Source organism: Carcharhinus amblyrhynchos, chromosome 5 (assembly GCF_965287045.1).
Source record: "Carcharhinus amblyrhynchos chromosome 5, sCarAmb.v2.hapA, whole genome shotgun sequence".
Classification (NCBI taxonomy): Eukaryota; Metazoa; Chordata; class Chondrichthyes; order Carcharhiniformes; family Carcharhinidae; genus Carcharhinus; species Carcharhinus amblyrhynchos.
The window spans coordinates 110,038,260-110,065,438 of record NC_137328.1 but is presented as its reverse complement, the minus strand read 5'-3'; positions in this window follow the sequence as shown (position 1 = coordinate 110,065,438).

The following is a 27,179-nucleotide window of genomic DNA, read 5'->3' as shown; positions in this document are numbered from 1 at the left end:
GCGCCAACCTGCCTCTTTGTTTCTGATGTCATGCTTTGAATTTTTCCTGTGCTCTCCTCCCATCACAGTTTTTATGTTCTGCTTTGCTCACTCCATCTTTTTTTTAAAGTTTTAAAGTTTATTTATTTGTGTCAAAAGTAGTCTGACATTAACATTGCAGTGAAATTCAGGTACACTGAGGGAGAATTTAGCATGACCAATTTACCTAACCATCCCATCTTTTGGTGTGTGGGAGTGAACCAGAGCACCGAAGGAAACCCATGCAGACATGGGGAGGATGTGCAAAATCCGCACAGACAGTGACCCGAGGCCGGGAATCGAACCCAAGTCCCTGGCACTGTGGGGCCGCAGTGCTAACCACTGTGCCAATGGTAAGTCCACCAGGACTTGGGGATTTGTCAGCTTTTAGTTCTATCATTTGCTCAGCAGCATTTTGTAATAATAACCTATGTTCATGGTTCATTATATAATGATGATGTGATTGTCAAACTTTAATAATCCAGCTGCGTGGACTGTGCAGTCACTGGGGAAAGTGAGGAGCAAGAGAAAATACTGTCATAACTATGATCCCTGTAATTAGTAATTGTTAAACAGGAACGTTGGAGCAGAGAACTCAGGAGCAGGAGTAGGCCATTCAGCTTTTCCAGCCTGCCCTGCCAATCAGTGAGATCATGCCTGATCTGGTTGTGGTCTCAACTCCACCTTCCTGTCAACCCCTTTCATACTCTTTGACTCCTCCGTCCATCAAAAATCTGTCTAACTTTGTTTTGAACATATTCAATGATTCAGCCTCCACTGCCTTTTGAGGAAGAGAATTTAATAGACTGATGATTCTCTGAGAGAAAAATCTCTCCTCATCTTTGTCTTGAAAGGGAAACCTCTTATTAGATTAGATATAGCTCTTGGGGCTGAAGGGGATTAAGGAGTATGGGGAGAAGGTGGGATCAGGATATTGAATTTGAGGATAAGCTGTGATAATAAAGAATGGCGGATCAGGCTTGAAGGGCTAAGTGGCTTAATCCCGCTTCTATTTTTTATTTATGATTCTATGTACCTTTGTAAAAGGGAGACCTCATTCTTAAGAATGATTTGGTGTGATTTGATTTGATTTATTCTTATCACATGTATTAATATACAGTGAAAAGTTTCATTTCTCATGCTATACAGACAAAGCTTACTGTTCATAGAGAAGGAAAGGAGAGACTGCAGAGTGTAGTGTTACAGTCATAGCTAGGGTGTAGAGAAGGATCAATTTTTTATGAGGTAGGTCCATTCAAAAGTCTGAAGGCTGCAGCAAAGAAGTTGTTCTTGAATCAGTTGGTACATGTCCTGAGACTTTAGTAACTTTTTCCCGATGGAAGAAGGTGGAAGAGAGTATGTCTGGGGTGCATGGGGTCCTTAACTATGCTGGCTGCTTTTCTGAGGCAGTGGGAAGTGTAGACAGTGTCAATGGATGGAAGGCTGGTTTGTGTGATGGATTGGACTTCATTCACGACCCTTTGTACTTTCTTATGGTCTTGAACAGAACAGGAGCCAAATATCCTAAACCTTCTGAGAAATGAGAGGTGTTGGTGGACTTTCTTAATTACAGCGCCGGCATGGAGGGACCAGGACAGGTTGTTGGTGATCTGGATACCTTAAAATTTGAAGCTCTCGACTATTTCTACTTTGTTCCTATTGGTGTAGACGGGGGCATGTTCTCCACTACGCTTCCGGAAGTCAATGACTATCTCCTTCGTTTTGTTGATAAAGTTGCCTCGACATCAGTGCCTCCACTATTTCCTTGTTTTCCAATATCATTTTCCTGGACTCACTCTCTAGAAGACCAACCTTAGATTCAGTTATTCTTTTCCTATTTAAATATTTGTAGAAACTCTTACTATCTGTCTTTATATTACCAGCTTGCTCATTGTCTATTCCTCTTTATCTTGTTTGACATTCTTTGCTGGTTCCTTAAATCTGTCTAATCCTCTGACCTACCTTTTATCTTTGAAGATTTATGCAGTGTTTTTTTTTTCAATTTGATACAACGCTCTACTTTCTTATTTAGTCCTAAATGATGCATCCTTCTCAAATAGTATTTCTTTCTCACTGGGATAAATCTTTGCTGACACTGTGGAGGAGGAAATTTTCCCATCCCACCCACCATAGGAATTATTGTGGGTGGCACGGGCCATGTAAGGGTCTGTTGACCTCTGGTGGGATTTTCTGGTTTTGGGGTGAACACACCTGGAAAATCCTGTTCTCGGTGTCCAGTCTTGAGTTCCCAGATCTGTTTGGAACCTATTCCATTGGGCGCGGTGGTAATGTGACACAATGCAAATGGGCTGTATCCTCAGTGTGAAGACGGGACTTTAACTCCACAAGAACTGCGCGGTGGTCACTGCAACTGATACTATCATCGACGTCAGCTTTCAGATCCTTAAACCTCTCCCTCTCTGTAACTTTGCCTTCTCCTTTAAGCCATTGCTTAAAGCCTACCTTATTGGCAAAATATTTGATTACATCCTCCCATATCAATCGAGGTGGCTCACTGTAAGATTGTGTTTGGCATTTGCTTTGTTTTAAAGTTTATTCATTTATTAATATCACAAGTAGGCTTACATCAACGCTGGAAGGAAGTTACTGTGAAAATCCTCGAGTCGCCACGCATTTGGGTACACTGAGCTGGAATTTAGCACAGCCAATGCACCTAACCAGCACGTCTTTCAGTTTGTGGGAGGAAAACAGAGCACCCAGAAGAAACCCACACAGACAACGTGCAAACTCCACACAGACAGCGACCCAAACCTGGAATCAAACCCAGGTCCCTGGTGCTGAGGCAACAGTGCTAACCACTGTGCCAGCCTGTGAAGTGCTTGGTGCATTTTATTATGTTAATGAGCCATATAAATGTGATTTGTTGGCCTGCAACCGATATCCTAGGCCAGGTTGTGCAGTATTAGGATTCATTTTATTTTAAAGTGATGTGAACAAGTAGCTGCAGTTACCAATCCCTCTGATATCCTCACGAACAGCAGAAAAACATAACTTCCTCCAAAGGCCCTGAGATTTCCTCTTCTTGAAGTAAGCTGAAAGAGAGTCAGTTCTTCACCATCATTAAAAATTGAACAGCAGTACAGCAGGACACATCTTTGGGGTGTTCCTGCAAACAGTGCCATTCCTTTGAAGTCAGCAACATGATAATATATTTTGCAATGGTGAAGCGTAAAAGATTTTGCTCCCCTCACATCGAAAGAGCTGCATTATTTAGAAGGAATATCAGGCATTAACCTGCACAAGTTGTTGTGAATACTTCCATCTTTATCTCCATAGGACTCACTTTCCAATCTTCAACAAGCAAAATTGTTGGAATACGTCTAACAACCCATGTAGCCTATGTAGAATGAAGAGGAATTACTCTTAGAGCCTAACTGCTCCATATGGTCCATGTAACAGAAAAAGCCAATGACTAAGAATTTCCTCTTTGCACCCAATCAGTGATCGGGGGCTCAAAATTGTTCTCGGTTCAGAAATTTATTTCACTCAAATTTCTGTTCAAACCTCTTAGCACATCGCTCAAACGTAACATTTGTCATGAACCAATGCAAAACATAATGGGGTACAATCTTACTAGGCATTCACATCACACTCCCTCTGCAGCGAGGGCTGAGAATTTGGCACCCAGCCAACTCTCCCTCCACTGCAGCATGATAGGAAAATCCGGCCAGTGTGAACAGCTGTAAGATTCCAGCCAACATCTGTCATGAACCAATGCAGTTGGGTGGCAACTTAGAACTTATTTTCTATTTAATTATTTTCCATTGACGTAATATTCCTTGACATAGCCCAGAGTTTTAATTCGGTGCTGTTTTACTAATACTGCTTGAAAAAAGTGTGTCTTTTTGTTTATTCTCTCATGTGAGCTCAAATGTAAATGTTGCTGGTAAGGCCAGCATTTGTTGCCTCTCCCTGACGATCATTGAGATGGTGGTGTTGAGCTGTCTTCTTAAACTACTGCTGTCCCTCTGGTGTAGGTGTACCCACGGCGCTGTGAGAGTGGGAGATCCAGGTTTTTGACCCAGTGACAGTGAAGGAAAGCCAGTGATATAATTCCAAATCCAGATGGTGTGTGACTTGGAGGGGAAGTTCCAGGTTGTGGTGCAGTGCATCAGTCCAACCTGCCACGCAGGTGGAACGCCATTTTAAATAACCAAACCTGGTTATTTAAATTGAGCCATTTATTAATTACAATAGTTTACTTAAATTAAAAAAGCAATATTTCAAAGCTTTCAAAATGTGTTTGTTAGTGTCCTTGTGCCTGAAGAAAGCTTCGTATTAAGCAGACACTTCCAATGGTGATTAATTTGACCAGAGTGCATGGTCAGTTTTCTGGGTGGGATTGGTTTCGAGTCCATTTTTCTTTAAACTAGTGCAAAATATTGCAGGTACTTGATTTGCACTGGCCATAGTTTGAGCTGGAAACTGTTTTATCTTGTGTGTTCTGGTTTGGCAGATTTTGACTGAATGGCACTATTAAAAATAATGGAACCTACTAGATATTCCAGGCCAGTAAGACTATGTATAAAGCACATTTTGGCTCATCACAACAATCATAACAGTGAGATCACAAATATTACAAGAGCAGACATCAATTTCATTACACCCAGCGTTGCTCCTCATGCAACAGTACTGCAGGAAGAGGGGATGTATATTCTGTTACTGCAGCAGTTGATGGATACAACTGTGAATTGATCCTAAACTGACAAATGGATCACTGTCAAAAACGACATCAATCCAACATAAAACATTTGTCAACATGAGGTAACAATAAAAATCACAATATATGACATTCTTTCACAGGGAGATCAGAGTAGTATTCTAAAGTAATGGACAGGGATGTTACTGCCATGCACTTCCAGAAGGCATTTGATCAAGTCCCACATAAGAGACTTTGAGCAGAATTTTCCTGGAAATCTACAAAGGCCGTTAGCGGGTAGGAAAAGTGCCATTGAATCAATGGCAGCTTTCTCCATCATATTTGATTTGATTTGATTTATTGTTGTCACATGCATTGGGATACAGTGAAAAGTATTGTTTCTTGTGTGCTATAAAGACAAAGCATACCATTCTTAGAGTACATGGGGGAAGGAAAGAAGAGGGTGCAGAATGTATTATTGCAGTTACAGCCAGGGTGTTGAGAAAGATCAAGCTAATATAAGGTAGATCCATTCAAAAGTCTGATGGCAACAGGGAAGAAGCTGTTCTTCAGTCTGTTGGTATGTGACCTCAGACTTTTGTATCTTTTTCTTGATGGAAGTAGGTGCATGGGATCCTTGATTATGTTGGCTGTTTTTGCGAGACAGTGAGAAGATGTGTAGATGGAATCAATGGATGGGAGGCTGGTTTGCGTGATGGACTAGGTTACGTTTGTAACCGTTTGTAGTTTCTTGCAGTCTTGGTCTGAGCAAGAACTATACCAAGCTGTGATATATCCAGAAAGAATGCTTTCTATGGTGAGAGTCGAAGCCGACATGCCAAATTTCTTTAGGCTCCTGTGAAAGTAGCGGGCTTCCCTAACTATAGTGTTAGAATGGAGAGACCATCATTGGTGATCTGGACACCTAGAAACTTGAAGCTCTTCATCATTTCCACTTCATCCATTAATGTAGAGAGGGTTATGTTCTCCTTTATGCTTCCTGAAGTTGATAACTATTCGTTTTACTGATATTGAGGGAGAGATTATTGTCATTGCACCATTTCACCAGATTCTCTATCTCTTTCCTCCACTCCATCACATCATTGTTTGAGATCCAACCCACTAATCAACAAACTTGAAAGTGGAGTACAGTGCAGGACTTGGAAAAGAACCATCAAGGGCTGAGTCCCACAATGTAACACTGGTAGGATGACCTGTGATTCACCCCATCACTACCCTCCAGCAACTTTGTTCCTCGTTGATATGGGCGCTATTTTTAAAGGTCACCACAGGGCGAAGGAATTCTCCTGGGAACCACCCCCCCCAACATACCCCAGTACTGTCCTCATGCATGGATAGTGCCAAGGAAAAGTGCCCGAGCGTGACCACCCCCCCCATAAGAACTGGACTCACCTAAGCTCCTGTGGAAGGTCTGCTTACCAGGTGTACGCCAATCATGAGGAATGTTGTTCTGCCCTCATATCGAGGTGGATGATTTTCTGATTGGATATGAGGAGAGGGAGGGGAAGTGGGGGGGGGAATGATTCAGGGCTAGAGGCCTGATAATTAGATGCTGCAACATTCAAATGATGTTCCTGATATTGAACGTTGGGAAAGTGGGAAACTGGGTAATGCACCTGATCACTGACAGAGGAGGGGGATGTTGCATTACCCATTTTACATCTGCATGAAACACAATTTGTGAGCTCGCGTGGGATTATCCGCTCTCATTGCTGAACCCACCCGATGTTACCGGAGAGCAGACAATCCCAGCCCTGGTTAAAACTGAAGCTGATAAAATTGATGGCGAATTAGCTAACTTGTTAGAAGTTGGCTGAAAGATGAGAGAGACAGAGAGGGCAAGTACTCTAATTGGCAGGATGTGACTAGTGTGTTTCAAAAGGATCTGTGTCGAGACCTAAAATATTCAGTGTGTTCATCAACAACTTGGGTGAAGCAAAAGGAAGCCACATATCTAAATTTGCCATTGCCACAGAGAGCTGACGTTGTGAGCCAGCTGGTGCAACTGTACAATTACAAAAAGGCATTGCATATTGACAAAACATTATGATTAAATGGACTTTAATCATAGAATCTCTACACTGCAGAAGTTTCAGTCATCTTGCCTGCACTGATGATAATCCCTCACAGGCCTGTCACCCCACGTACCTACCTCATTCAGCTCCCTGGCACTAAGGGGCAATTTAGCATGGCCAGCACCTAACCTGCACGCATTTGGCGTGTGGGAGGAAACTGGAGCACCGGAGGGAAACCCACGCAGGCATGGAGAGAATGTGTAAACTCCATCCAGTTAGCCGAGGCCAGAATTGGACCCGAGTGCCTTGTACTGTGAGGCAGCAGTACTAGTGTAGGTACCTTTAAGATCATCCACTCCAGATCCTGAAAAGTACAGGTTATTAATTTTCCAAATGGTGCAAAGCTAGAAACTATGGAATTTAAAGAGGCTTGAGAGTCCAGTTAGAAAGATGTTTCAAATGTTGTGAACAGATACAGAAAATAATCACAGAAAAGGCTTATGGACTGCTGGCCTTTATATCGAGATGTCTGGAATACAAGGCGGTAAAATTCATGCCTCAGCTGTGCAAAGCCTTGTTTGATCACATAGAGAGTATTATGAGCAGTTCTGGGCACCTCACCATACATTGGCCTGTGAGGGAATGCAGTGTGGATTTGCTAGAATGTTACCTGGATTCTAAAGGTGCAAGCCACATGGAGTTAACAATCTTGGGTTGTGTTCCATAAGAAGGTGAAGAGGTGGTCTGATCAAAGTATTTGAGGTAATAAGGGGGAAAGATAAAGAAGATGGGGAGAATTCATTCTGTTGGTTAGAAGTCTCAAGGTTTATGGGGCAGAGTCTAAAAATTGCCCGCAGATCAAACTCCCATCCATTGACCCTGTCTATACTTCCTGCTATCTTGGAAAAGCAGCCAGCACAGTCAAGGACCCCACCCACTCAGGACCTACTCTTTTCACCTTCAACAAAGCAAGGGGTAAATGGGTGTTTTTCTGGTTGATGATCAGTGACTAGTGGTGTGCCTCAGGGATCAGTGTTGGAACTGCAATTGTTTACAATTTACATAGATGATTTGGATTGGGGACCAAGTGTAGTGTGTCAAAATTTGCAGATGACACTAAGATGAATGGCACAGCAAAGTGTGCAGAGGATGCTGAAAGTCTGCAAAGCAATATAGATAGTCTAACTGAGTAGGCGAGGATCTGGTAGATGGAGTACAATGTTGGTAAATTGAGGTCATCCGTTTTGGTAAGTTTAACTGCAAAATGGACTATTATTTAAATGGTAAAAAATTGCAGCATGTTGCTGTGCAGAGGGATGTCCTTGTGCAGGAATCTCAAGGAGTTGGTTGCAGGTGCAGCAGGTAATTAAGAAGGCAAATGGAATTTTGTCCTTCATTGCTAGAGGGATGGAGTTTAAAAACAGCGAGGTTATGTTGCAGCTGTATAAGGTGCTGGTGAGGCCACAGCTGGAGTACTATGTACAGTTTTGGTCTCCTTACTTGAGAAAGGATATACTGGCACTAGAGGAGGTGCAGAGACGATTCACTAGATTAATTCCGAAGTTGAGAGGGTTGGCTTATGAGGAGAGACTGAGTAGACTGGGGCTATACTCATTGGAATTCAGAAGAATGAGAGGAGATCTTATAGAACCATATAAGGTTCTGAAGGGAATAGATAAGATAGAATCAGGGAAGTTGTTGCCACTGGCTGGTGAAACTAGAACTAGGGGCATGGCATCAAAATGAGGGAAAGCCGATTTAGGACTGAGTTGAGGAGGAACTTCTTCACACAAAGGGTTGTGAATTTGTGGAATTCCCTGCCAAGTGAAGCAGTTGAGGCTACCTCATCGAATGTTTTTAAGGCAAGGATAGATAAATTTTTGAACAGTAAAGGAATTAAGGGTTATGGTAAGTGGGCAGGTAGTTGGAGCTGAGTCCACGAAAAGATCAGCCATGATCTTATTGAATGGCAGAGCAGGCTCAAGGAGCCAGATGGCCTACTCCTGCTCCTAGTTCTAATGTTCTTATGTTCTTCCGTCAGGAAGATGGTACAAAAGTCTGAGATCACGTACCAACCAACTCAAGAATAGCTTCTTCCCTGCTGCCATCAATGGACCTACCTTATATTAAGTTGACCTTGAATCTACACCCTAGCTATGACTGTAACATTATGTTCTGCACCCTATCCTTTCCTTCTCCTTGAAATATTCTAGTTTATTTATTAGTGTCACAAGCAGGCTTACATTAACATTGCAATGAAGTTACAGTGAAAATCCCCTAGCCGCCACACTCCGGTGCGCGTTTAGGTACACTGAGGGAGAATTTGGCATGGTCAATGCAACCAACCAGCACATCTTTCAGACTGTGGGAGGAAACCAGAGCACCTGGAGGAAACCTATGTGAACGTGCAGACTCTGCACAGACAGTGACCCAAGCCAAGAATTGAACTTGGGTCTCCGGCACTGTGAGGCATCAGTGCTAACCACTGTGTCACTGTGCCATCTGCTTTGTCTGCAGAGCAAGCTAAAAACAATGCTTTTCACTGTATCCCAATATGCGTGACAATAATAAATCAAATCATATTTTTCAGGAGTGAAAGCAGGCAATATTTCTTCACGTTAAGTGTGATGGACATGTGCAACTCTTTCCCACCAGTAGCAGTTGATGTTAGATCAATTGTTAAATTAAAACATGAAAATGTTAGACTTTCGTTATGCAGCAATATTGCAGGAAATGAGGTGAGGAGATATATATAGGTTGCACATTATTGATCACGGTGAATGGTAGAACTAGCTCAAGGAAAGGTAAATGACCTTCTCCTATTCCTATGGAGTAAATTTTCCGGTCCAGCCCATCATGGGAATTGCCACAGCAGGATGGACAATTTAAAGGAGCATCGAAAAGTCCACTGATCTTTGGGTGGTAATGTCCGATTGCCGGTCACATGGGACCCAAAAGTCTCTCCCAATGTGTCAATCTAATTTTCTCCACAGATGCCAGGACTAACTTTAGCTTAGCAGAAATAAATTTTGAACATGGATCAATATTTCCAAGTGCACGGTACGGTAGCACCGCTGTCTCACAACTCCGGGGATCCAGGTTCGATTCCAGCCTTGGGTGACTGTCTGTGTGGAGCTTGCACATTCTTCTTGTCAAGCATGGGTTTCCTCCAGGTGCTCCGGTTTCCTCCCACAGTTTAAGATGTACAGATTAGATGGACTGGCCGCAGTCAATTACCCCTCAGTTTGTGTGTGAGTGCAATCCTTGTGATAAATTGGCATCCTATCCCAGATGTATCCTGCCGAGTGCTCAGTGTGAGTTGGGGTAGGCTTCATCTTCCCGTGACCCTGAATTAGAGTAATCCATTAAGTGAAAGCGAAGTATTATAAACCTGACCTATATCTTCTTCATGAGCCATGCGATATTTCTAAACGGTACCGGATTTCATTTTCTCAGTGCGTTATTTATAGCGCACCTTCCAATGTAATTGCATAAATTCTTGGCCTGCAATTTTTTAATGGTTAGTCAAATTTGAGATAATAATTTAACCTACTAAATGTTAAAATTGCCTGGAGGAACATAGTATACATTGGGCCAGTTTCTATCCAAGGATCAGCTACTTGCTGAAAGTTCTGAATATTCTTAATTTCCTACAGTGGAGAAAACTAGATCAGAACTGTTAGGTCATGGATGAATAATATAAGCTCAGCATTTAATAAGAGTTAAAAATGGATAATAGCCCATTTTAACAAACATGAGGGTGAACAAGCCTACCTTTAACCTGCGCATTTGTGCTTCATCTAAATAGCACAAAATTGTATGTCTGAGCAAACTGTTGACATAAAACTCTCAAATGATAAAAATTACATAGCATTGCCACTAACGAGTTAGTTGAAAATAATAATTCAAGCTTCTTGCTGTTATGCTGCTATGGATGTTTATAAAGCATGCTAAGTTGAAAACTGCACATAATGTGCACAACACTGAACTGTAGGAAAGCTTATACAGTCAGAAAAAGAAAATGGTTTGCATCCTGAGTAGAAGGAATGGCAAAAAATCCATCTTATACAATACAAAATTATTAAGAATAGTTGGCATTAGAGGATTGTACACTATCAACAGTTGTTCCAATCCCTATGAAAGAGATAACTTTTGCCAAAAAATTCAAACTTCTAGTAAATGTCTGAAAGGATCATACAATGATTTTACCATTGTGTTGCGCCCAATTTCGGGTGTGAAAACTTGGTAAAGTTGGGATGAGGCGAGTAGTGCGATCCATGTCCACCTCTGCGCCGGTTCACCCTTTACCAACGTCCGAAAATGGCTGCGATTGGGACCGTGCCCGAAACAGGCACGATGGTCATTTAAGTGCATGTGCATGCATTTAAATTGACTGACTGGACTGCAAGACCGACATTACCAACATTCCCCCCCCTTTACCATCGTGTTTGCCCATCCAAAATTGGCGCATTCTCCATAGAAGTTTGATTTGGGCACTCCAGCTAGTGAGGAAGTAGGTGCCTAATGTCCGAAGGCTCTCTGCTTGAGATCAGTTGGAGGGGGAGAGGGAGGGTGGGGTTGGTGGGGGAAGGTGGGTCTGCTGCCACTCTGTCTGAGATCAGTGGAGTGGGGGGAGGGGAGGCGGATTGCTCTGCCTGAGACTGGTGGAGGAAGGGAAAGAGGGGCCTGCAATCAGTCTAGGTGGCAGTGGGTGTGGGGGGAACAAGGGGGTGAGTAATGTTGTGGGGTTGGGACAATATCGGAGGGGGGGCGGGGGAGCGGGGGGGGGGGGGGGGGGGGGTGGGCGGTGCCAGGCAGAGATATTATCCAGCCTGGGCGGGATGTGGCGGGGAGCAGAATTCTATCTCTTTTTATCTGTGCATCTGTAGTTGGAGGTGCTAATCGAAGCTGCAGTGTTTCGGACGCGATAAGTCCCACCCACAGCGCAATTTGGAATCACTGGTATTTTTGCAGGCAGAGTGCGCACGGGTCTAAAAATCAGATCTGAAACACTCCCAGTTTCAAGTCCACACAGCACGTAGAATCAAAATGGTAAAATAGGGTCCAGTATGTCAGAGTTTGCTGTAACGAACAAACTAAAGTCACTATTCACTAAACATTATGTCAGTCAGCAAATACTGACTGACAGTATAAGTACTGTATACGACAGGAAAGACTCCCCATTTAACTTTTGCAATGACCAACGTTCCCTCCCCCCACACTCCACATCCCCACCCCCTCGTCCCCTCCCCACCTGTCCCCGTCCCCGCTCCCGCTCCCGCTGCCACTTATACTTTATTCCCTTAAATGGACACTTCATTCTTTCGGAACCAGTCGGAAGGAATTCATATCTCCCACTTCTTTGTCTCTCTCTCCACTCTCTGTGTCTCTTGCTCTCTCACTCTCTCAGATTCTTGCAGACTGACTATATCCATGAGGTTCAGCGGTATTTTTAGGAAAACCTGCAACCCGATCCGACAGTGGCTTCCTGTGGTCCCTTCCCCTCTCAAATCCCATCTCTATGGCAACGTGTATTACATAGACTTTGTATCCAGTTAGAACTGCAAATTAATTATCCTCTTGACTCCACCCCACCCCAACTCCATTTTATTTTGGAATTAAATAGATTGCTTAAATTGTTTGCAATGCCTGATATTCTTCATCCTTTCCTGAGTTTGAAGATGAATAGTCTATCCACGGTCAGCACAGCTGTTTGGCTCATTGTTTGCAGGTGTGAATATCATATACCTCCTTCCCAGCAAAATAACTTACTCATGACTGAGGCACAGTGATTAGCACTGCTGCCTCATAGCACCAGGGACCCGGGTTCGAATCCTGGCTTGGGTCATTGTCTGTGTGGACTTTGCACATTCTTCCCCATGCCTGCATGGGTTTCCTCCGGGCGTTCCGGTTTCCTCCCAAAGATGTGCGGGTTAAGTGGGTTGGCCATGATAAACTGCCGCCTAGTGTCAGGGGGGACTAGCTAGGGTAAATGCGTGGGGTTATGGGGATAGGGCCTGGGTGGGATTATGGTCGGTGCAAGCTTGATGGGCTGAATGGTCTCCTTCTGCACTGTAGGATTCTATGATTCTGTAACCTGGGCCCCCTGTTAATCTTGTTGTTGGACAAAATTCAGAGCAGGTTGAGTGACCACCCAGCCACCCCTAGCATTCCACCATTTCACACAAAATGAAGCACTGTTTCAAAATCTATAATCTTACAAATTTACAATCTAGCAAACAATCATACATCAACATTATCGAAAACCAGTGTATTTATCACTTATGAGAAGGGATTAAAAAAATATATTCTTTTATTCAGTTAAGTGTGTGTTATGAATATATTATGATACTTAATCTTAAAATCGAGCCATTGAGAAATGTGAATAGATTTTCCATTTGCCAGATATAGAATGCACCATACAATGACATCGTCTGAGGACGGGATGAACCCCTTTCATGTCCTTTTAATCGATGAGCCAAATGTTCAATGGCCAGTGATGTCCTCTGATGCTGTGGAACTGCCTGGTTCAATTGTTGAATTGCTAAGTGAACTGTGCAGGCATCTTGGGACTAGGGTCTCAATCCAAAAGAAACTCTGCTTACCTGCCTCACAAGAAGGAGATTTGAATGTAACTTTAAAGACAGGGCATTGAAAAATCAACAACTGCAATAAACTCCAGGATGGTACAAATTTTGATTTGATTTATTATTATAGAACATAGAACATAAAACATAGAGCATTACAGCGCAGAACAGGCCCTTCGGCCCACAATGTTGCGCCGACCAATTAAAAAAGCAATGACCCTCTAACCTAAACCAATCCCTTTCCATCCATAAACCTATCCACGGATCTCTTAAACGCCCCCAAACTAGGCGCATCTACAACTGCAGCAGGCAGGGCATTCCAATCCCTCACCAGCCTCTGGGTAAAGAACCCACCTCTGACATCCGTCCTATATCTACCACCCCTTAATTTAAAGCTATGCCCCCTCGTGCTAGCTTTCTCCATCCGAGGAAAAAGGCTATCACTGTCCACCCTATCTAAACCTCTAATCATCTTATATGTTTCAATAAGGTCCCCTCTTAGCCGCCTTCTTTCTAACGAAAACAACCCCAAATCCCTCAGTCTCTCCTCATAGGACCTTCCCTCCATACCAGGCAACATCCTGGTAAACCTCCTCTGCACCCTCTCCAATGCCTCCACATCCTTCCTATAATGCGGGGACCAGAACTGCACACAATACTCCAAGTGCGGACGCACCAGAGTTTTGTACAGTTGCAACATGATGTTGCGACTCCTAAATTCAATCCCCCTACCAATAAACGCCAAGACACCATATGCCTTCCTAACTACCTTATCTACTTGATTCCCATTATCATTGCAATTATTAGCATACAGTGAAAAGTATTGTTCCTTGCGCGCTATACAGACAAATGTTCAGCATTCAGGTTAAATAATAAGCCACCATGGTGTGTGATGAAGCAACTGTGCTCACCAGGACTAAGTGACATTAGCTTTAAATACCCAACAAGATGGGATTAATCGTGCCACCATTATGACAGGTGAATTTAACACCTTGTCTTCAAAATTCAATGAATGACTTGTATGTAGATTGTGCCTTTTCAAAACACTCCAGATGCAATGAACTACTTTGAAATGCGGTCACTGTTGATTTGAAATGGCCAAGCAACTGAATACATACTTTGGTTCTGTCTTACAAAAGAGAACACAAATCAGATGCCAGAAATGTTGGAGAATGCAAGATTTAGTGAGAGGGAAGAACTGAGGGAGATCAATATGAGTAGAGAAATGGTACTGGGAAAATTGGCGGGATTGAAGGCAGATAAATTCCCAGTTCCTGATAATCTACATTCCAGAGTACTTAAGGAAGTAGCTCTAGAAATAGCAGATGCATTGGTGGTCATCTTCCAGGATTCTACAGACTCTGGATCAGTCTCTGCAGATTGGAGGGCAGTGAATATTCAAAAAGGGAGGTCGAGAGAAAACAGGGAATTATAGACCAGCAAGCCTAACATCGGGAGTGGGGAAATTCTTGAATCCATTATCAAGGGCTTAATAGCAGAGCATTCAGATAGAGTCAATATGGATTTATGAAGGGGAAATCACGCTTGACAAATCTGCTGGAATTCTTTGAAGATGTAACTATTCGGGTTGCCAAGGGGAAGCAGTTGATGTGGTATATTTGGACTGTCAGAAAGCTTTTAACAAAGTCCCATACAAGAGATTATCGTGCAAGATTAAAGCACATGGTATTGGAGGAAGCATATTGAGATGGCTAGAAAACTGGTTGGCAGAGAGGAAACAAAGAATAGGCATTAATGGACGCTTTTCAAATTGGCAGGCAGTAACTAATGGGGTGCCACAGGGATCAGTGCTGGAACCCCAGCTATTCACAATATGTATTAATGATTTGGATGAGGGAACAAAATGCAACAGTTCGACGTTTGCAGATGATACCAAGTTGGATGGGATTAGGTTAGGATTGTTTTTGCTGTAGTTCAGAAGAATGAGGGGAGATCTCATAGAGACTTACAAAATTCTAACAGGTCTAGACAGGATAGATGCAGGAAGGATGTTCCCAATGGTGGGGGAGTTCAGAACCAGGGGCCACAGTTTGAGGATTCAGGGTTGACCATTTAGGATGGAAGTGAGGAGACATTTCTTCACCCAGAGTGGTGAGCCTGTGGAATTCATTACCACAGGAAGTAGTTGATGCCAAAACATTGAATGTATTCAAGAGGCAGCTGGACATAGAACTTGGGGCAAATGGGATCAAAGGTTATGGGGAAAAAGCTATTGAGTTGGATGATCAGCTATAAACTTAATGAATGGCAAAGTAGGCTCGAAGGACCAAGTGGCCTCCTTCTCCTCCTATCTTCTATGTTCCTATGTTTCTATATGTAGATCAGTGTGGTTGACTCTGAAATGCCCTCTGAAATGGCCAGCCCTTTGGTTCAAGGATAATTAGAGATGGGCAACAAATATTGACCCAGCTAGCAACTCCCATGTCCCATGAAAAAAACGCAGCCGTCATTTCTCATATGCCAAGATCCCCCAACAACAAGAACATCAACCAACATTCCAAAGAGCTTTTAATGTAATTAAACATCCTGAAATGCTTTGCAGGAATGTTGTCAGACAAAATTTGACACCCTGCCAAATGAGGAGATAGTGGGATTGGTAAACAGCGACTTGTTGACAGCAGTAGGCTTTGAGTAGGGTCTCAACAAACACCAGCCAGGTGAATGAGCAATGAATCTCCCTATGGAATTGGTTGATGAAAGAATGTTCTACTGCATAGATTTTCCAGCTACCTGCAGGAGCATTTCAGAGCCAATCATTACATAAAACTAAAATACTCCAGATGCTGGAGATCTGGAAGAAAAACAGAAAGTGCTGGAAAACTCCAGCAGTTCTCATAAAATTATACAATTCACAAGAGGCCCTTTGACCCGCCTTCATAGCTTAAATGTTCCATCCAAGGCAGCATCCTGGTGAATGTCCTCTGCACCCCCTCCAATGCAATCACATCCTTGTGCGGCGACCAGAACTGCACACAGTACTCGAACTGTGATCTCACCAAAGTTCTATACAACTCCAACACAACTTCTCTGCTTTGGTAATCTGTGCCTCGATTGATAAAGACAAGTGTCCCATCTGCCCTTTTCACCACCATACTAACATGCGCTTCCACCTTCGGAGGTCTGTGGACAAATATGTCAAGTCCCCTTTGGCCCACAGAACTTCCTAATGTTGTGCCATTCATTGAATACTTCCTTACCAAATTACTCCTTCCAAAGTGCATCACCTCACACTTAGCAGAGTTAAATTCCATCTGCCTCTTATGTTCCCATTTGGCCATTCCATCTATATCTTCTCGTCGCCCAAGACACTCAGTCTCACTGTTAACCACCCGGCAATCTTTGTATCATTTGCAAAGTTACTTACTTACTCAAATAAGCACCTATGATAACATTGGTGGAGAGAATTAACATTTTGAGATAAATGTGACTCTTCTTCGGAAGCCAATCACTTGACAAGAAGTTTTGTACCTCCTCTTTGCATTTTTTTCCAATGACTTCTAGAATTGAGCATAACTATTCCTTTGTCCCCACAGTTTTACATAGCATTCACTGCACTTTAATATATTCAGAGCTACGGAACTATTGTTTGCCATCCCTGATTCATTTTCACTGGGTGTTGACGACATAGCTTTGTTTGGCTTTTGATCAAACTATGCTTCATTTTCTGCACAATTAGAGGATTACAGACTGTAAGACAAAGGTTAATCCCATGCAGTTGTGTGGTGCTGGCAGCAGGCATGTTTAATGTATTCTGCTGCCATCATTGCCCCCAGAGTGTTACTTACTTCTCCGGTGGTTGGAGACTATTCCCCAAGACAAATAGTTCCACTCGTTAAAAAGTAGCATAGATGGATGGCTGAACAGCCAACAAGGGATCGGGAAAGCCATACTCCCCCCATGTCCTCAACTAATATTCACCGACCTGCATCAGTGCCAGGAGTCTCATTCACATTATGTTTTCAGTTACAGCATCTCTTTGTGCAGGCTAATGTGAGAGCGTGCATTGGCATTGAGAGCTATCATGCTGTAAGGTTTCCCATTTAATTTAAGTCAGAAGAAGATATTTCCTCATGTTCACAGGTTGTTATATACCATAGAATGAAAGAATCTATGGAGTCTCAGAGTTTTAGAATCATATGATGGTAGAATTCCACAGTGCAGAAGGAGGTCTTTCAGTCTATTGAAACTGCACTGAGAACAATCCCATCCAGGCCCAATGCCTGGAACCACACATATTTACCTTGCTAATCTCCTAAAGCTAAGGGGCAATTTAGCATGACCAATCCACCTCATCTGCATATCTTGGGACTGTGGGAGGAAACCCATGCAGACATAGGGAGAACGTGCAAACTCCACATAGGTTCCCAGGCACTGTACCACCATACCATTCTTCAGTTTTCTGTCCATGTTTTTCATGATAAAGGATCATTCATTATCAATTATTATAGTCAGTTCCTTTATTCTTGCATGATTTTTGATTTTGTGGGAGGATTGGTTAAAAAAAATGAATTTTTCCCAAGTTTCACAATCTCAGGTAAGGGGTCACCCATTTAAGACAGAGATGAGGTGAAATTTCTTCTTTCAGAGGGTCAAGAATTTGTGGAATTCTTTACCACAGAGGGTTTGAAGGCTTGGTTGTTAAGTATGTTCAAGGCTGAGGTAGATAGATTTTTAATCAGTAAACAAAGGGTTCTGGGGATAGGCCAGAAACTGGAGTTGAGGATTATCATGTCAGATCAGTTATGATCTCATTAAATGGCAGCAGGACAGACTCAATGGACCAAATGATCTTCTTCTGCCTAATGATCTTTAAAATTAAAGCATTCCTAATTCTCGAGGATGAGGGGTGCAGTGCAAGAGTTCTGTAAATATTTACATTCACAGATTGTGAGCATCATTGGCCAGACCAACAATTATTGCACATCCCTAATCACCCTTGAGAAGGTGGGAGTGGTTTGCTGCCTTGTTGAACCCCTGCAGTCCATGTGGTGTAGCGACAGCCACAATGCTCTTCAAAAGGGAGTTCCAGGATTTTGACAATGAAGGAACAGCGATATCCTGGTGAGTGGCTGGGAGGGCAACTTGCAAGTTGTGCTGTGCCCATGCATCTGCTGCCTTTTCCCTTCTAGATGGTAGAGATTGGAAGCTTTGGAGGGGCTGTCGAAGGAATCTTGGTGAGTTACTGCAGTGCATTTTGTGGATAGTATATATTGCTGTCTCTGAGCATTGTTAATGGAGAGAGTGAATGTTTAAGGTGGTGAATGGGGTGTCAATCAAGTGGGCTTCTTTTTCCTGGATGGTGTCAATCTTCTGGAGTTGCACAAGATTCTACCATTTTAGTGAATGGTCTGTTAAGTTTGGAGATCAATGGGAATAAGACAATTATTATCAATGGAGGAACAAGTATTGGCTACAACATCAGGGATAGCTTCCATTCCCTTCTTTGAAATAGTGTCATAGGTCTTTTATATCTTTGAAAGCACACACAGAGCATTGGTTTAATTTTTTTAAATTTATTTATGGCATCACTGGCCAGCCAGCATGTATTTGCCAATCCTGAGTTGCCCTTGAGAAGTTGGTGGTGAGCTGCCTTCTTGAACCGCTGCAGTCCCTGGCATAGGTACACCAACAGTACCATTCGGAAGGGAATTCCAGGATTTTGACCTCATGACAGTGTTGGAATGGCAATATATTTTCAAGGCAGGATGGTGAGTGACTGAGAGGGGAATCTCCAGGTGATGGTGTTCCCCGGTACCTGCTGCCTTTGTCCTTCTGGGTGGTACCGGTTGTGGGTGTGGAAGTTGTCAAAGAAACCTTGGTGATTTCCCACTGTGCGTCTTGCAGATGGTACTCACAGCCTCCGCTGTGCACTGGTGGTGGAGGAATTCAATGTTTGTGGAAGGAGTACCAATTAAGTGAACTGTTATGTCCTGGAAACTGCCTGAACCGAGTGCAGATGGGCGTCGGGTTGATAGGATTAAGGAAGTGAATGGGTGGCTCTGGGATTGGTGTGGGAGGAATGGGTTTGAATTTATGGAGCATTGACACCAGTATTGGGGTAGGTGGGACCTGTTCGGGCAGGATGGGGTTGGTCTGAACCAGAGTGCTGGCGAATCGTGTAAAGAGGACTGTAGACAGGGCTTTAAACTAATTAGCGGGGGGGAGGGTGTGAGGGTAGGTGACATTACGGGGTCTAAAGTTAAGGAGACGGTACAGGTAAGGATAGAGGGAGTAAGGGGTGTGAGTATGGTTGGTGGCATTCCAGCAAATAAGGTCCAGGTGAAAGCTGGGATGAAGGCGCTTTATCTGAATGCGCGAAGCATTAGGAATAAAGTGGATGAGTTGGTGGCGCAGATCGACACAAATGGATATGATCTGGTGGCCATTACAGAGACGTGGCTGCAAGGTGACAGGGACTGGGAGCTGAATGTACAGGGGTGTCAAGTGTTTAGGAAGGATAGGCAGGAGGGAAAAGTGGGGGGTGTAGCTCTGCTAATTAAGGATAGCATCAGGGTGTTAGCAAGGGATGATATTGGAGCCAAGGAGCAGAACGTGGAATCGTTGTGGGTAGAGATTAGGAACAGCAAAGGGAGGAAGACGCTAGTGGGTGTCGTCTATAGGCCCCCGAATAATGATCTGGAGGTGGGGCGGGCTGTTAACGCACAAATAAGTGCGGCGTGCAGGAATGGGACGGCCGTAGTTATGGGGGATTTCAATCTGCACATTGATTGGTCAACCTATGTTGGACGCGGTGGGCTCGAGGAGGAGTTCTTGGAATGCTGCCGGGATAGTTTCCTGGAACAGTGTGTGTTGGAGCCGACGAGGGAGCGAGCTATCTTGGATCTGGTGCTATGTAATGAGGCGGGTAGAATTAGGGAACTTGCGGTGAAGGATCCTCTTGGGGAGAGTGATCATTGTATGGTGGAGTTTCTGGTGCAGATGGAGGAGGAGAAAGTGGGTTCCCGGACACGCGTCCTTTGTTTGAACAGAGGGGAGTACGGTAGGATGAGAGAAGAATTGGCGAATGTGGACTGGGGAAGCGCGTTGGAAGGTAGGTCTGCTGAGGAGCAGTGGAGGATCTTTAAGGAGATCTTTCTTGGTGCTCAGCAGAAATTTATTCCGATGGTCAAAAAGGACCGTAGGAGGAGAGGTAATAAGCCGTGGATAACGAAGGAGGTGAAGGAAAGTGTTAAATTAAAAGCGGAGACGTTTAGAGTAGCTAAGAGTAGTGGGCGAGAAGAGGATTGGGAGAGGTTTAAATGTCAACAAAGATTGACAAAGAAGTTGATAAAGAAGGGTAGGAGAAACTATGAAGCTGGGCTAGCGCTTAATATTAAAAAGGATAGCAAGAGTTTTTATAAATATATAAAAAGGAAGAGGCTGGCTAGGGTGAACGTTGGTCCCTTAGAGGATGAGAAGGGGGACTTAGTGGTAGGGGATGGGGAAATGGCTGAGGTCTTGAATAACTTTTTTGTTTCGGTCTTCACGGAGGAGGACGTGAATAATTTGCCGGGTGTTAGAGATGGAAAGGTGGTAGGACTGGAGGGTCTCGATGACATTACTGTTGCTAGAGAGGTGGTGCTCGGCAGACTGGAGGGGCTGATTGTGGACAAGTCCCCAGGACCGGATGGAATGCATCCGAGGGTCCTGAAAGAAATGGCGAAGGTGATAGTGGATGCCTTGGTGGTTATTTTCCAGACGTCGCTGGATTCCGGGGAAGTGCTGGAAGATTGGAAAACGGCTAATGTTACGCCGTTGTTTAAGAAGGGTGGCAGGCAAAAGGCGGGGAATTATAGGCCTGTTAGTTTAACGTCTGTTGTAGGTAAAATGTTAGAATCCGTCATCAAGGAGGAAATAGCAAGGCATCTTGAGGGGAACTGCTTGATAGAGCAGACGCAGCACGGTTTCGTTAAAGGGAAGTCGTGTCTGACAAATTTACTGGCGTTCTATGAGGATGTGTCTAGGGCGGTGGATAGAGGAGAGCCGGTGGATGTGGTCTTTCTTGATTTTCAGAAGGCGTTTGACAAGGTACCTCACAAGAGGTTATTGCAGAAGGTAAGGGGGCATGGAGTTGGGGGTAGGGTGTTAGCGTGGATAGAGGACTGGTTGTCAAATAGGAGGCAGAGAGTGGGGGTCAATGGGTGCTATTCGGATTGGCGGATGGTGACTAGTGGAGTGCCCCAGGGGTCGGTGCTGGGGCCTCAGCTATTTACCATTTATATAGATGATCTGGAGGAGGGAACCGAGTGTAGGGTGTCGAAATTTGCTGATGACACCAAAATTGGTGGAAAGGCAAATTGTGCGGAGGGTGTGGAGAGTCTACAGAAGGATCTAGATAGGCTGGGCGAATGGGCCAGGAAATGGCAAATGGAATTTAATGTTGGCAAGTGCGAGGTGGTCCACTTTGGTAGGAATAATGGTAGGAAGGATTATTACTTACGTGGAGAAAAACTGCAGCAGGCGACGGTGCAGAGGGACCTCGGGGTCCTTGTGCATGAGTCGCAAAAACCCAGCCTGCAGGTGCAGCAGGTGGTCAGGAAGGTGAATGGGATGCTGGCCTTCATCGCGAGGGGGATTGAATATAAAAGTAGGGAGGTCTTGCTGCGGCTTATAGGGCATTGGTGAGGCCGCAGCTGGAGTACTGTGTGCAGTTTTGGGCGCCGTACTTACGCAAGGATATTTTGGCCTTGGAGGGAGTGCAGAGGAGGTTTACTAGGCTGATGCCGGAGTTGAGGGGGTTGAGCTATGAGGAGAGGCTGAATAAATTAGGCTTGTACTCGTTAGAGTTTAGAAGAATGAGGGGAGATCTCATTGAGACGTATAAGATGATGAATGGGATGGATAGGATAGAGGTGGAGAGACTCTTCCCGCTCAGAAAGGACAGTAGGTTTAGGGGGCACAGCCTCAAGATAAAGGGGGGGCGGTTTAGAACGGAGTTGAGGAGGAACTTCTTCACTCAAAGGGTGGTGAATCTCTGGAATTCTCTGCCCGTTGAAGTGGTGGAGGCTGCCTCGCTAAATATTTTTAAGACGCGGGTTGATGGGTTTTTGATAAGAGAGGGGATTAAGGGTTATGGGGAGAGGGCGGGAATGTGGAACTGAGCCACGACAGATCAGCCATGATCTTATTGAATGGCGGGGCAGGCTCGAAGGGCTAGTTGGCCTACTCCTGCTCCTATTTCTTATGTTCTTATGTTGTTGAGCTTCTTGTGTGTTGTGAAGCTGCACTCATCCAGGCAAGGGAAAGTATTCCATCACACTTCTGACTTATTTTAAAGTTTATTTATTAGTGTCACAAGTAGGCTTACATTAACACTGCAATGAAATTACAGTAAAAATCCCCTAGATGCCACAAACCAGGCACACTGAGGGAGAATTTAGCATGGCCAATGTACCCTAACCAGCACATCTTTTGGACTGTGGGAGGAAACCGGAGTACCTGAGGAAACCCATGTAGACACAGGTAGAACTTGCAGATTCTGCACAGACAGTTATGCAAGCCGGGAATCAAACCCAGTTCCCTGGCACTGTGAGGCAGCAGTGCTAACCACTGTGCCACTGTGCCATCCATAAAGATTAGAATTTTATGTACAAGTCTCTGAACAGGACGTGAACCCCTAACCTTTTGGATAAAAAGAGAGAGTCTGCCAGCTGAGCCACAAGTGAAATTTGTACCACTGTGAATCACTTTCTTTGGATAAGATTCCAATCACCTATGTTTAGATGCTGGTAATTTTCTAAGTTGTTGTGCCATTCACCCACTGTATCATTCATTCAGCCTGCAGTTCCGTCACATTGAGAAATAATAGGGATGTGGTTTTACCAGGTGTTAGTAAACAGAGGTGTACAATGACATGACTGATGAAGTCACCACAGGGAAAGATTTCCTCTGTGCAGTAGGTGCAGTGAAATCGCTGAGCTGTGATTTATAATCAAGTTTATAATTTTGCTGCAGCGAAACCACAGGAGAAAGTCTCCCTCTAAATTATGAATGTGTCAAAATCAAAATGCACCTCTCGCAATAAAATAAATTCAAGTATTTAAGCTGCAGCAACATCTACTGCACCAAAAGCTTATAGTGTGCGAGGTGATGCCCTATTTAACTAAAAAACTAGTACAAAGATATGGGGTGGAAGTTTCTCCCAAGTGAGGGGGGAATTTTTTGGCCGCGCTCGTTCCAACGATGGAAAATGCACCCTGGGGTCAACCTTTGCACTTCCCGCTGCAATTCCCATAGCAGACAGGACTGGAAAATTCCAAACTAGAGTGGTCTGCAGTTGTCCGTCAGGGGAACTCTGCACTGCAATCATCCCACACTCAGTCACTTTTTTGGGAGTTTCTTCTCAGTACTGGTGAGGGGTGGGGCTTAAATCTGCCAGTGAGCCTGGCTGTAGATCACTCAGACATTGTTTCACAAGGCGCTCTGATCTCACAAGCATTGGATGACCTCCTCCCTCCCCGCTATGGACATCGGAACCCCTCATCAGTCGCACGTTCCCCCATTCCCTCCTCGACATGGGTCACCGACATCAGGGCACAGGGAACCACCCACTGGATCCTCCTGCATGGCTCACAGCATGCCCCCCTCCCATGATCTCCGTCATGCCACCCTCACCTTCCGATCGTGCTCCCAGTCCCAGGGGCTTCACTGGCCTCTGAGTCCAGCAACGTGGCCATCGTGCCTGGTCTCTGATTCTCGCCCATGTAATGCGCTGCCAGAGAAGTGGGAATATTCCAGGAGGAGGGTACAATCGCCTGCCGAATTCGCTCGTAAGATTGAAATCCTGTCAATCTCATATTAGCCAGGCATGATACGATTTGCAGCCATAGAAAAGGGCCACAATCCAGTTGGCGCCAGGTGCGGAACCGATTTTTCGCTATTTTCTGGGATCAGCAGAATATAAAAAGTTTAAAGTTTTAAGTTTATTTATTAGTGTCACAAGTAGGCTCACATTAACATTGCAATGAAGTTATTGTGAAAATCCCCGAGTCGCCACACTTTGGTGTCTGTTCGGGTACACTGAGGGAGAATTTAGCCATGGCCATGTACCCAGGTCTTCGGACTGTGGGAGGAAACCTGAGCACCCGGGGGAAACCCACGCAGACATGGGGAGAACGTGCAAACTCCACAGGCAGTGACCCAAGCCGGGAATCAAACCCAGGTCCCTCACGCTGTGAGGCAGCAGTGCTAACCACTGTGCCACTTGCTATCCATCTGTGCCAGGCGCAGCGAGGTTGGAAAATCATTCCCATGATTTCAGACTCCCACGGGCTAACTTTACCATAACCCATGGGATCAGATGATTCACCAGTTTTACGCCTTGGACAAAACCCGCACCCCACTCAATCCGGTCAGTTTCTCGGTAGGGACATTAGTGTCAATTTACCCCTGCTACCTGTCATTATTACTCCAGCAATGCAGAAGCATCTCAACACACCCGGGACAAAGTAGCCAACTTGATTGGCACCCCATACACCACCTTCAACATTCACTCACTCCGCCACTGACATGCACTGTGTGTACCATCTACAAGGTGCATTTCCTTCAACAACACCTGCCAAACCCATGACCTCCACGACCTAGCAGAGCAAGATGCATGGAATCACCATCACCTACAAGCTCTCCTCCAAACCATATACCATCCTAACTTGGAACTATGGGCGGGATTCTCCAGCCCCAAGACCAGAAATTCCCACCCGGGCACAGCAGACCTGGAATTGGTCTGCCAAATTTTCTGTCTCACCCTCTATGATTCTGGCAGCAGGCAAGATGGAAGCATTTCAGCCTTCCCTCGCTGTTGCTGGGTCAAAATCCTTTCTATCAGAACTGTACTGTTACCACATAGACTGCAGCGGTTCAGGAAGGCAGTTTACCACCACCTTCTCAAGGGCAATTAGGGATGGGCAATAAATGTTGACCTAGCCATCAATGCCGACATGCCATGAATGAATACATTTTTAAAGAAGTAATCATCTGATCTGAAAAGTTTGTTCAATGAGAGTGATGGGGAGCAAGTTTGCTGCATTGAGATCATAGAAGTCATACAATCCCTACAGTGCAGAAAGAGGCCTTTCAGCCCATCGAGTCTGCATTGACAATAATTCCCACCTTGGCCATACCTCAATAACCCTACATATTTCTCTGCTAATCCCTCTAATCTATGCATCCCGGGACACGAAGGGGCAGTTTAGCATAGCCAATGCGCCTAACCCACACATCTTTGCACTGTGGGAGGAAACTGAAGCACCTGGAGGAAACCCACGCAGACACGGGGAGAATGTACAAACTCCACACAGACAATGACCCAAGACGGGAATCGAACCTGGGTTCCTGGCGCTGTAAGGCAGCCATTCTAACAACTGTGCTAGCGTGCTTAAGTCCTGGTTCTGCTGTAGCTTTACCTCAAACTGGCTACAGTAATAAATATGGTCCAGTGTTGAACAAAGCACATCTGCGTGTCCATTTACTCTTATTGGCGCTGCACGTGTTAAAATTCCACACCTCTGTGCAGATTGTTCAGCTACTTGAGTTGCTTAGATTGCCAATTGACTTAATTTCACACATTTAGGCCGTAACAGCATAATTTCTTCACAATAATTACTCTATTTCTGTCATAATTAAGTTGCGGTGCAGGGCAGAAGTTCAGCTGATGTGCAATGTCAAACGCAATAATTGACTTGAAGACAAACAGTAATGGAACGGTTGAACTTGGAGCTTGTACGAGGAAATAAAGCAATGTTAGTGCTGTAGTCTTTGAACTTGCTCAGCATTTGCAATACAAAACCAAATCAGTTGTTTAAGACACAGAAGATTTACCTATGTTATGTTTTTTCACTGTCCACCAACGTATTACTTTACTGCGCGTAATGCTATGGTCATTCTACAGTGAGGATTTTGCCCTGTAGCTGTCAAATTAAATCTTATCTCACCTTTTCCAGAGTCTAAGTACAGAAGTGATGTTAGGGGTAAGTTTTTCACTCAGAGGGTGGTGAGTGAATGGAATCGGCTGCCGTCAGTGGTGGTGGAGGCGAACTCGCTGGGGTCTTTTAAAAGACTTCTGGATGAGTATATGGGGTTTAATGGGATTGGGGGGTATAGATAGGTCTATAGATTAGTAGGTGTTGATGTGATCGGCGCAACTCGTGGGCCGAAGGGCCTGTTTGTGCTGTAGTGTTCTATGTTCTATGTTCTAATGTGTCTTAGCTCTGTTATTTCATCTCGCTGTTAGGTTGCAGACATCAGTTTGCAAATATCTATTGTAAAGAATCGCAAGGCTGACACCACTGAGATGTATATGCAGCAGTGAATTTAATCGCACTTCTCAACTTCAATACAAAATACTTCTTTTCTTAGAAATGCATTGGCAAAGCAAGATTAGAAGATCATTTGAATCATCATATCTGTCACATCCCTGGGACAGTTGGATTAAGAAGGCACGATATTTTTGATTGAGATTTGAACAAGTTTGTCCAGTTGATCACTGCAGAAAAATATAACAAAGAATACTGGGTGATTCTCACATTCCGATTTCATGTCCTAACCTCAATCCAGTGGTGAATCTTATTCCTATTTTTCTCCCATACCAAAAGTTTAATGATGAAAAACACACAAAGAACTAAGAGCAAAGAACAGTACCGCATAGCACAGGGACAGGACCTTCGGCCCTCCAAAGCTGTGCTGATCATGATGCCTGCCTAAACTAAAACCGTCTGCACATACAGAGTCCATATCCTTCCATTCCCATCCTGTGCATATATTTGTCTACATGCCCCTTAAATGCCACTATCGTACCTGCTCCCCCCATCTCCCTGGGCAACGTATTCCAGACATTCACCACCCTCTGTATAAAAAAACTTG